A 12875-nucleotide genomic window follows, 5' to 3' on the forward strand; every position below is an offset into this window, starting at 1 on the left:
CTACCAAAAGGCTTACAAGAAGAACTGCTAATGGATGGAGTCTTCCCAGTTTTGTCTTATATAAAGATCTCAACAGGAAAACACTTTTGCTGGTTCATGCATCTTGGTGTATTTTAATTTCATTCTTAAAGAATTTGCACAAAGAAAGTACTTCAGAAAAGAGAGTGCTCTGGTCTTGGTATTGTCTTAAAACAACTTCATGGATGCCTCAAATCACATTTTTAATGATGTTGACACAATAAATAATATAAAAACAAACACATAATACTAAAGACACACAAAAGAATAATGAATGCAGTACGTGCCTGTGTTCAAATTCATAGCCTACTGTGAGCTAGCACTTTGATTTTGGGAAGTAACGTAACCCCTCTGTGCTTGATGGGTTTGCGGTGAGTAGATAAGCTAATACTGGTACCGCATGCAGACTCTAGGAGGTTAGCTGTTACCAAAACCAACTAATCAAACTTAAAACATGAAGTAAATTATATGAAGTACATTAAAGAAAAACTACATTTCCATAGTCATCAGTGCACGCCAAGACTTTGTCATTGTTATTTCACAATTACAATTAAAATAACACTGCAGAATAAAGTGTGCCCACAGTGTGCAAAAGATAACTTGGATAATAAACCAATATAACTAATGTATTTTGGAGCCTTGGATTACTACTTTATTTTAGAAAGCTTTCTAATGTGATTAACAGGTAGTAGATATCTCCTTTTCCCAAATGTCTTTGAATTTACGGAGGAATTATCCAGTTTAAATATAACTCTCTTCTGCAGCGAATAATAATAATGGTAAACTAAGCATTTCCCTCTGGTCTTCCATTTTTTAAACAAGTATCTTTCAGCCATCATATTTTTAATCCTTCTTATGAAGGCCATTTTAAAAACCAAGCTGGTGATTTAGGCCAAAATAAGTTAGTCATATAGACTCAACCGTATGAACATAGGTCTCTTCGGACATTTGACCACAAACAACTCGTAATGTATGCAGCTATGGATGACTCCCTATTCACGGTCAGCAATTGCAGAATTAGTACAGCCACTTATTGCAAGTAAAACAGAAAATGAGCTATATTTTTCTATTTTAATTTAGCTTTTAATAAATAATTCTAGGTTTCACAAATGCTTAGTTTAAAAAATTGTTAGTGGCATCTAGACTAAAGATACTTCTCTCATATACATTTCAGAACAACTCATGCATTTTTGTATAATATTTGCATTTGGGACGCTAATCCTGAAAGAAAAATAAAAAAGATATACCATTATTGAATACCATTGTGAAATATAACTCAATCCTATTTTCGCCAAATTTGTATCTCACCTGCAACCACTAGAGGGCAAGCTTTACATTGCAATGAAACAAGAATTCACTTTCATAACCACTATAATAGCACATTTTTAAATGTTTTAAATGACTGTTTTAGGAATAGAAATCTATCTCAGTGAACTTTTTCTTTGAGAGATAAATTATGGTAAAAATCATCATTGTATGTATAACATCATTTAATGTAGCTACTCAATTGTAGTTAATTAAAAAAATTTTGTCCTGACAAATCTGTTAGACATAAGAATAACATACAGGTCCACATCTTCAAAAATGATGTTTGAGATCAAACAAATCCTCTTTTGTAACGTTTATTTCTAAAATAAAGTTCTGCATGATCTCATTTGAGTGTTCCCTATCTTCTGTTCCATGAGTTAGGCAAAAAAATTCTGCCTGAAACTTTAGCAGCTGAAATCAAATAAGAACTGTACATGGCAGAGAGCTCCTTCAGTTACCACAAAAAAATCTTTGATAACATTGATAGTTCATACCATGAAAATGTGTGTGTAATGTCTTGAATAAAGTTCCTCTCTCACAATGGAAATCTTGTAGTCAGCAGAATTGATAGTCAAAATAATCTTATCCTTACTGACTTACAGTAACGTATATTCCTTCTCAGTTCCATGGGCATGTTCTGCAACTCAGCAAAAAAGAATCATTAGAAAATTACATAGGAAATAACATATTTGATCATTGGTAGCTGTAACTGAGCACTTGATATTTTAAATTAAATTACTTGGTCAAAGACTTACTGCAGTTAAATCTTTGAGTTTAGATTACTACTGATACTTTCCACCATTCGTAAGAGATTACTTTTTTCATGTTAAACCTCTGAGGTCCAAATAACTGCTAAGAAATAACTACTGCCTAATTGAATCATTAGATTGTAGTCTGAGGCAGGTTGACCTTAGAATAAGGAGCAGCCCAGCTATAATCCAATTACAATTTGAACTCTTAGGTGACCACCACCTATAATCTCCTTGGCACTTGAGAGATACCAGTTCCAACTAAGCCTAAAAACAATTTTTTTTTTTTAGTTAAAGTATACTACAAGAGCTAGAAGAGTGAAATTGATGCAAATTCAAGGTTATTAATTTATGTTATGCAAATAATACATTTTTTAAACTTTTTTGTTGTATAATATGACATATATACAAAGCAAAGAAAGAAAAAAGCAATAGTTTTCAAAGCACTCTTCAACAAGTAGTTACAGGACAGATCCCAGAGTTTGTCATGGGCTACCATACAATGCTCTCATATTTTTCCTTCTAGCTTCTCCAGAACACTGGAGGCTAGAAGGATTTTTTTTCATCATCATAATCAATTTTTTTTCTTTTTTTGTGAAAAATAACATACATACAAAAAATAAATAAATTTCAAAGCACATCACAACAATTAGTTGTAGATCAGATTTCGGAGTTTGGTATGGGTTACAATTCCACAATTTTAGGTTTTTACTTCTAGCTGCCCTAAGATACTGGAGATGAAAAGAAATATCAATATAATGATTCAGCAATCATACTCATTTGCTAAACCCTATCTTCTCTGTATAATTCTACCATTATCTTTGATTTTTCTCCCACTCTTTAGGGGTATTTGACACATTCTAACGTTTTCATGTTGGAAGAGGTTATCGATAGTATGGGGTAGGGGGAGTGACACTAGTTGACGCTCTGAAAAGTCTGGCCCCTCTGCATTTCAGGATTTACCTGGTCCAGGGACCCATCTGGAGGACGTAGATTTCTGGAAAGTTACCCTAGTGCATGGAAACTTTGTAGAATCTTATATATTGCCCTAGTGTTCTACAGGATTGGCTGGAATGGTTTTGGTTAAAGTTTGGCAAGTTATGATAGGTAGCAATGTCTAACTAAAGTTTACATAAGAGTGACCTCCAGAGTAGCCTCTCGACTCCATTTGAACTCGCTCAGCCACTGATACCTTATTTGTTACACTGCTTTTACCCTTTTTTGTCAGGATGTCATTGTTGATCCCATGGTGCCAGGGCCAGGCTCATTCCTAGAAATCATCTCCCACCCTACCAGAGAGACTTCTATCCCTTGATGTCATGTCCCACGTAGAGGGGAGGGCAATGGTTTCACTCACAGAGCTGGGCTTAAAGAGTGTGATGCCACATCTGAGTAACAAAAGAGGTCCTCTGGAAGTAACTCTTAGGCACAGCTGTAGGTAAGCTAAGCTTCTCTGCTACATAAATAAGCTTCACAAGAGCAAGTCTCAAGATCAAATGGTTGACCTGTTGACTTGGTGTATTGACACAGTATCAGAGGTTCCCCTGGTGGTAAAGTTTAATAATTCCATATTTTTTCTCTTATCTGTCAAGGGACTTGGCCTATACTTTTGGATTATCTGCTTAATATACTCTGGGATGTATCCAGGCATTACATTCAGCTGTACAAGATTAAAGGTTCTCATTTATATTTTCTTTTCATTAAATTTAAAACTGGTGACCTACTATGGTAACCTGATTACTTTGATGACCCTAGATAACGGCTTATTTTCTCTCCACGTCATTTGTAATTTGATTTTGTGGTTACTTCCTTCAAGGGGCAAAGTCTGTTTTTCTAACCATTGTATCAGGTATGGCTTACAACTTATTTTGGTGAGAAAAATAAAGCAGAAGTGACAGTGACCAGTCCAACCTAGAAGTAGGCAGCTTGTATGCTTCTGTTTACCTCCTCCTCTCTTTCACAGTTGGGCTTACTCACGTTTGCTCTCTGCTAGTGCTATGTGAACATGGCAAGGCTGGTCTCTTGGACGTTCATGACCAACTTGTAAAGGATGAGACAGAGGAAGAGAGCTGGCAACAAACCCCACAGAAGAGCTGCCTAGCTGACCATAGTTGCATGGGAGAGTTTAGCTAAGCCTAGATGTGGTCGACAGAATTATGGTCCCATTTTTCTACATGCCCTAATCCCTAGAACTTGTGAATATATTACCTCACATGGCAAAAGGGACTTTACAGATGTGATTAAGTCAAGGATCTTGACTATCCAGGCAGACCCAATGAAATCACAAGGTTTCTGTGTTGTTTTGAATGATTATGTGCCCTAGAAAAGCCATGTTTTAATCCTGATCCATTGTGTGGAGGCAACATTTCTTTTAATCCCTATTCAGTACTATAGGGTAGAAACTTGATTAGTTTATCTCCACAGAGATGTGACATACTCAATTGTGATATTAACCTTTGATTAGAGGGAGATGTGACTCCACCCATTCCAAGTGGGTATTGATTAGTTTACTGGAATCCTTCAAAAAAAGGAAGAATTTTGGAAAAAGCTTGAGAGCCATGAGAGAGCCTTGAGAATCACGAGAGCCTGCGTAGTCAGAGGCCTTTGGAGATGAAGAAGGAGAACTTCCTTGAGGGAGCTTTAAGAAACAAAAAGCCTGGAGAGAAAGCTAGCAGATGTCACCATGTTCACCACATGCCTTTTCAGTTGAAGGAGGAACCCTGGACTTAATCGGCCTTCTTGAACCAAGGTATTTTTTCCTGGATGTCTTTAGATTGGACATTTCTATAGCCTTGCTTTAATTGGGACATTTTCACGGCCTTAGAACTGTAAACTTGCAACTTAATAAATTCCTCCTTTTAAAAGCCATTCTGTTCCTGGTATATCACATTTCAGCAGGTAGCAAACTAGAACTGTTTCTTATAACAGAAAGGCAGGAGGACCAGAGAGATGTGAAGATGCAAGCAGAGGGAAAAATGGAAGAGAGACTTAACAGTATAATGCTGTTGGCCTTGAAGATAGAGGAAGGGGCTACAGGTCAAAGAATGCATGTGGTCTCTAAAAGCTAAAAAAAGCAAGAAAAATTCTACCTCAGAGCCTCAGGGAGGTAGACAGCTATCCTGACACCTTAGTTTTAGCACCATCAGAACCATTTCAGACTTCTGACCTTTAGAAATGTAAGATAACAAATTTGTGGGTTTCTTTTATAGTAGCAGAAAGAAATTAATACATTAGCCTAAAGCATAGCCTGGATCATGAGTTAAGTGTTGTTTTTTTGCATTACTAAATTTGGGGTATTTTGTCATCTAGCAATGTTCATTGAGATAGAGATTTTGTTCTTTGTATATAAAAACACCCCAACTATCTAAAAATGTGAGGCAGTTGTATGGATCCAAATACTAATAAAATACTTAAAGAACAAGAAAATGAGAAAGACAGGGAGGGAAAGAGCAACATTCTATATCTGATTTGTACAACCACCATAGAGATAATAAATAATCTTAATTTTTTACACTTAAAAAACTAAAATATATTTCTAAAGCTAAAAATAAAAAATCTTGAAACTGGACACGAGTCCTTATAGTAGTGAAATTTATAACTTTCAAAATAATAGCACAAAGAAAAATAAATATAATGTGACTTTTATATAATAATGATAAGATTTTTTTTTACCATCAGCATAACCTAAGAGATTTATATGAAATGGTATGCTTCAGCAGAATGTGTTTTCAGATTAATGCTTGCCTCTGTCAGAAATAATGCAATTATCATGCAATAGCAGAAGCAAAAGAATATTATATCAGCCTTGCTTTGAGTATCTATCAGAATAGCATCGAGTGTTTGAAAGAATTTAATGTTACAACAAAAATTTCTGTTTCAAATAATTTTGCCAAGAACTTTAGGGCAAATGATGTTTCTTTAAAGTTTATTTTAAAGCTATTTCAGACAGAAATGCTATAATGCAGAGTTCATCAGAACATCAATTCCAAGCCTGAAAGGAGAAATACAAAGGTATATTATAGAACACCACCAGAGAAAACATCATCTGGTTCTTTTTTTTTTTTTTTAATATATATGGCTCTCCAATTGGAATGATTACATTTCATATAAGAACACTGAAAAATGCAACTAATGTCATTTTCACCATCTTTTCTGAAAATACTTGCCCCTTTACTGCATACATGGTTCTTCTAAAAAAAAGAAGAGCTGACAGAGTATCCTAACTGCTTTTAAAATGTCTTGTGCTGAAGACTTCTATTTCTGCAGCATATTATAATGATATAAGAAGCTCTCTTAAATGCAAATTACAGGGAAGCATTGCAGAGCTACTTAATTAAAATCTGCAGGGGGAGAATTGGGAATTATAATTTTAAAACATTTTTCACAGGTAGCTGGTCCTGAATCCAGGTTTTAGAAACTACCAATATTGTGTTAAAGATGTTTTCAGTTTTGACTGGTTAACAGGGTAGGTAGTGAATAATCACTTAGGTGACAGTGTTATGAAGACCTCGATTTAAAAATCAGACTCCCTGACTTAGTACCTAGGAAAGATGATCAAGTTACTTTACCTTTCTTTCTTTGGTGAGATTAAGAATGTAAAATAACATACATACAGAGGCTTGTAAAGCATCAAGAAATTATGCTATTTACTAATTATAATATGGAACTAAAGAATCCAAAGCATGGAGTCTCATGAGCCATAGTTCTATAGCCCTTTCACGACCCCAAATGGCAATCCTAACTTTAGTCATCTCTCTTGGAAATGCATGCCACTGTCCAGTGTCACTATGTATATACCTATTGCCCATACCCACATCTGCAAGATTCCTGCCCAGGCTCTAGATCCAGAAAAGTTATGTCTGCTTAAACACTAATACCTTAGTTCTTACAAATCAACACTGCAATCAACCTGCTATGCCTGCAGCTTATGTCCATGTGCCTTGAAGATTATTTTAGCCCCTAGGCAGCATGAAAGTATTGGCAATAAGCTTCTACAGTTCCTCATCAAAATATGCTGATTCACAAATCAAAGAAACAGCAAATCAGACTTTCATCTGTTCATGATTTTAGAGTATAAATCAATGAAATTGACTGTACTTTACCATGAAGTTGGTTATTCAGGATTATCTTCCCTTGGCAGGAACTGGTACGCCTTATCAATTCTAGATTGTATTATTGTTCCAATCACAGAGAAATGTATTTTGGCCAATTGTATACACACCGTAAGACTTCTGATTTGAGGAAGTGGTCAGTTTATAGCATGATGAGAAAATCATTTTGAGCTCGTCTCTACCCTTCCCATCCCAGTCTTCCACTACATCTATCAAGCTCATCATACCTTTGCCCTCCTATTTTTCTCACCTATTTTTTGGGTACTCAAGACTAGCCCTTCTTCTTTACTTCTCTTCTATGATTTACCTTCTCTGACATGCACTTCCCTTTTGGTAACCCAATAACATGCACCCTTACCTTCTTCTGCTTATTACTAACGCAAGTGGTATCTTCGTTCTCTAGCCCAGGCCTAAAAGTCAGTTCCTTTTATTCCCGTCAAAATGTGGCCTAGAAACAATCCAATGGATGTCCTTCTTCCTTCAATTCTCTACTAAAAATATGATTGCATTACTTAGCATATCACCAAATTGATTTAGCCTTTTTCTTATAAAATTCAGTGTTCTTTTCCCATAGGTTTAAATCTAAATGAATTCCCATATTCTTATCTAAGCAAATAACAACAATTTCGTCTACAATCAGATGTCATTTCAAGGAAGGAACAGAGGTATTCTTGATATTTTTACAACTCTCTGAAGCAGATATATAATTGTCAGTGGTGATCTATTATCATGACTGTCTTACAGTATTTGGTCAGGTTTAACATACAGCTCTCTCTTATTCAGCTGCAACATTAATCACCAAAGACTAACTTTTAAAGATACATTTCCTACAATTTTTAAACTTTACAATTCCTTTTGTTCTGTGATGTGAAATTTATCTTTCTGAGAGGATGTACAGAATTTGGTCAGACTTATTTGAAAGTTGTATTTAATATAATAAAAATTTATTATCATAATTTTCCCAAGAAAGAAGAAGAATTATTTAAGCATATCTGGAATTTTCTGCTTTTCACATTTCAGGATGTCCAGCAAAATCTGCTTTTTTTTGTTTGATACTAGGATGTTCAAATTTGGGTAGCAAAGGGACGTGTGCTCACGTGTGTTCATACTCAGATGCCCCAATCAGGCTTTCTTCAAAGGCTGAGTCAAATAAGAATAACCCAGACTTCCATTTTCAATGATTATTGTGATTTGTCTCAAATTTAAATCAGAGGTCACTTCTGCGTACTCCTTGATAAAATACTAATTCAAAAAACTTTTAAAGGGATTAAAATTGTATCTTCATGGTCATAAATGATACAATTAGTGTAACATTTCCTACTTATTACATTTTTAGATGTTTCCTTTTTAGTAAGTGAAAACAGCCATTTTTTTACATATCTGAATAAAATATCATTTTGATAGTTTGATTATATTTTTCTGCAATTGTTTGATAATCACCTACAGAAAATATAAGTATCATGAATAAATGGGAGCTCTACCCCAGAAACTGGGTACATAAGTCACTTTTTGATATTATGCATAAATGTTTATTTGAAGTATTCTCGAAGTTAACATTTTGCTACTCAGCATAAGACAATGAAATTCCAGGAAAAAAAAAAAGCATGAGAAATTTAAGAAGTAAAGGAATCTGGACACTCAAATATCTTTGCTCATAGCTTAACTTTATGTAGCTGGGTGTATAATTTCTTGGAAGAGATAGAGTGCTTCTTCATTTCTTGACGGTTTACAAGTCTTGCCAATTACAGAAAATCTTTCCTGTTGTTGTTGTTTGCCTTTTTATTTTTAATATAAGACTCATAATCTGAGAAAGTGGTCAGCCAGTAGCTCAAAGATAAAAATACAAGGGAAGAAACATATTAGAAGAAAGGATCTATGGTTAAGCTGTAATAGTTTAAAATAATTTATTACGTTTGACCATGCATTTTAGATTAATAGGAACAACATTTCCAATAAGGAAATAATACTCTAAGATGATTTGGAACAGCCCACAGATATTCTTATCTTTCCTTGATAAATCTCTGAGTTAAAAGATGAAGCTGTTTGGGACAGGACACAGCGGCTCAGCAGTCAGCGTTCTCACCTGCCATGCAAGTTTGATTCCTGATCTCTGCCCATGCCCAAAAAAAAAAAAAAAGAAAAGAAAAGAGATAAAGCTATTTGTATGATCAACTTCATAAGCAATAGATGCTTCAGGGTAAATTAGACAAAATCACTTGTCATTTATTATTATGGCATTTAAAAAAATCAACTATTTTGGTAGTTTTATTCCTAAGGGCAGACTAGACATATGTTATTACTTTAATGACAATTTCTAAAACTATTATTAGAAGGTCATGGTTATGTCATCAACAAGGGACACATTTTTATTTCTTTTTACTAGCAGTTATTAGAGTGATTATTAGAAATCTCTTTTGCAAAAGGGATGTGTATAAAACTAAATTAAAAATTTTCTGGAAAATTTTTTTTTCACTGGAAAATGACTCATTGTCCCATTTTAGCAGTACTTTTATAGAAGTCCTTAAACACCTAGAGTAACAGAAAATAATAATAACAAGTCACTTGTATGGCATCATAAAAAGCAGATTTATGAATAATGTTTTCATTTTGGCCTTCATAGTAAAGGGAAACACAAGGCCAAGCATAAAATGAGAATAAAATATCCTTAGGCTTCTTAGAAAGTATCAAATTTTGTATAGATTGCAAAAAGTTTATTGATAAGGTGGCTAAATTTGGTACTGAATATCATGTGAATTGCTGATATTATCACTGAATATTTTTACTTAAAATGAAACAAGCAAGATTTTCTTTTATTTTTGGAAGTTGTAAAATAAATAATTTGAAGGGAAAAATTTGATATTTTTCATGATGTTGTTTCCTAATGGATAATCATTTCTAAAGACTGATTTATGTTACAGTTTTCCTTACAGGTTATTTCTTGTGTCTTTTTTAGGGAGGATTAGAGGAGAACCTCGGGTATCTCATAATTGATTTTTCATTTAAATATCCCATACGTTCATATAATTAGCTGCTAAATGTCTTCTAATTTCAAAATATTTATGAGAATATAAATCAGATGAATCTTTTATCTTTTAACATTTGTTCATCATTCAATAAATATTTATTAATCATTTACTCTGTGGTAGGCATTATTCTAGGAAAATGGCTGCTGTTGAAAGGATTACAAATATTGGATTGCTTGAATTGTAGCCTTATCAGTTCCTCTTTTCTTTATTAACTTAGCCTTTAGGCTATGGTTTAAAAGAGATAAAGATCATCCCAACAAACTCAGTCTGTAACCTCCAAACTTCTGATGGCATAATGGCAGCCACCTAAGTCAGAATGAATCCACATAGCCTCCAAAACAATATGGATCTCACAAGTAAATACTTCCCCAACTACCCCATGGAATAATGAGGAATCAGAGAATACTGCCAACCCCAAATTCCATGTAAGTAGGAAGCCAACTAAAAAGAAGGCAGAGACTGTGTGGAAAGCGAGAGGGCAACATGCCTCATGGTGAGTAGAACATCGGCGGGGGTGGAGAGGCTGGGGAAAACAGAAAAGATAAAGTCTAAGCCCAAGAAGAGAAGAACTGAGAAGAGGTCTGACATCTGGTGGATCAGGGCACTAGAAACACAATAAAGGAGCTCAAAGTACAAAAACTAACAAGCAAATAAATAAAAAAACAGAGGCATCTTGGGAAGGCAATGCTTTGAAAGAAGAGAAGATGATGTAAAAGGGGGAAGTATGTCTTCAAGGCTTGGTATGAAGGAAAACATGAAAGCAAGTGTGGAAATGAAGGATCTTACAAAAAGTAAAAAAAAAAAAAAAAAAAAAACTGAAATAAGATCAAAAGCTACACCAACTTAATTTCCCACTCCCCCAAAATGCACACATATTAAAGTCAGGAAACTCACTATACTATCCAAGGCAGACATTTTTGAATAAAAACTTGGATATCAAAGCACTATTTTTCCTCTCCTTACACACAAAAAAGAAATGTTAATGCTAATCCAAGAAAATCTATGATGTATTAAAATGAACAAATTAAAAACAGCCAACCACCATACTGGAAAAATGACAAGAAAAGAATGTCAGATGATGATAATCCTCTCACCAAACTAACTCTGAAGAAGAGGGAAAAATGCAGCACACACACACGTGGAAAAAAAAAAACACACAATCTGAATTAAATGTCCTTAAACAAGCATTTGCAAATAAAAAAAAATGACTAGATGCCATCTGTCCCTGCATGTCCTCCCACCCAGCACTGTGCACCATGGCCATTAGCAGACAGTTCTCCAGGGCCCAAGACCACTGGGTTTCTGCCTTGCAGGGGTGCAAGAACTTGGAGCAGACTCTCATTTCCCAGGTCACTCCTGAAAGGCAGGTTGCTGTATCTAATTTATGTGTTAAAGATGTAATTACAGCCACTGATGGGGAACATGCTAGCAATATGACACACTCAGAAGCTCTGAACAAAATAAGGGTTTCAGAGACAATATGGCTCTCACAGTGGCCAGATCTGAACACAAAATCTGGTCTCCTCTGATGGCAGAGGAAGGGGAAACGTCATCTATAACTGGAGGAATTTAGCTTCTGAACCCCAAGTAGTTCTACACATAGAAACTGAAATGCTGTGCCTTTACTGTCTAGCCTGTCTCTAGTACTGCCCCCAAGGTCATTGCAAAGCAGTACAACAACCCAGCTGGCCTCTACTCTTCTAAAAACATCAACTTCAGCAGTGCCTTCGAGTCAAAGACTGCAGCCAGCAGGGAAGAAACCAAAGGCAGATCTTTTGACCATTCTGTCTCCAAGTGGTGTCATCATAGACAAAGAATCTGAAGTCTATAAGATGCTTCAAGAGAAACAGGAGTTAAATGAGCCCCCAAAGCAGTCCACTTCATTCCCATTTTTGTTTTGTTTTGTTTTCAGGAATTTCTGGAGTCTCAGGAGAAAAAGGGATCCCAACAAGCCCTCAGGATTCTGAAGGCTCCTATCACCAAAGGGGCTGCATGGATTAGAAATGCTCAGAAGTTGCCCATGTGTGACAAAGGCAGCACTGGCATTGTCGGCGTCTTTGTGAAGGTGCAGGACCGGCACTGCTCCCGGACTTTGTGTGTGCACCTACGGTGGCACTAACCTGAAGCAGAAGGGCCATTTCTTTGTGAAGGACCAAATCTACTTTGAAAAGCCAGCGCAGGAGCAAGTCATGCCACCCAAGAGCTACCAAGTGGTCACCGTGCTCCCTAGGTGAAATAGTGTGTTCTTGCCAGACTGCTGTTCTCCAGCCAGTCCCTACTGCAAATTGTCCTCTAAATATCCTGGCCTCTTCTCTATTGAAAGCTCTGTGCTTACCTTGGTTTTGTACCTGCTCATTAAACATTGAGTCCCTCAGCCTCTGCTAAATAACTCAGACAGGCTGTGTGATCTGCTTGAACAACTAAGAGGAGATTGCTTTGTAAGAGGCTTGCATCACGCTGTCTCCTCCTTGCCCCCATTCTTCTCTGCTGTGAATGGATAGCAGCTAAATTTGAACCAAACTGAATTTAAGAGGTCTGACACTGATTTTATTTTTTAATCAGTAAACTTACAGACTCAAAAAAAAAAAAAAAAAGAAAGTGCTAGAATTAGAACTTCAAAAATTTAGGGCAGAAATGGACAAAAACCTGTAATATGAAAGTTG

General features: G+C 35.6%; 1 pseudogene; it reads left to right on the forward strand.

Moving 5' to 3' along the window:
• The first annotated feature begins 986 nt into the window (after nucleotides 1–986).
• On the forward strand, nucleotides 987–12446 carry LOC143683353 (PDZ and LIM domain protein 1 pseudogene; annotated as a pseudogene).
• Nucleotides 12447–12875: the final 429 nt, after the last annotated feature.

Source organism: Tamandua tetradactyla, chromosome 5 (assembly GCF_023851605.1).
Source record: "Tamandua tetradactyla isolate mTamTet1 chromosome 5, mTamTet1.pri, whole genome shotgun sequence".
NCBI classification, from domain to species: domain Eukaryota; kingdom Metazoa; phylum Chordata; class Mammalia; order Pilosa; family Myrmecophagidae; genus Tamandua; species Tamandua tetradactyla.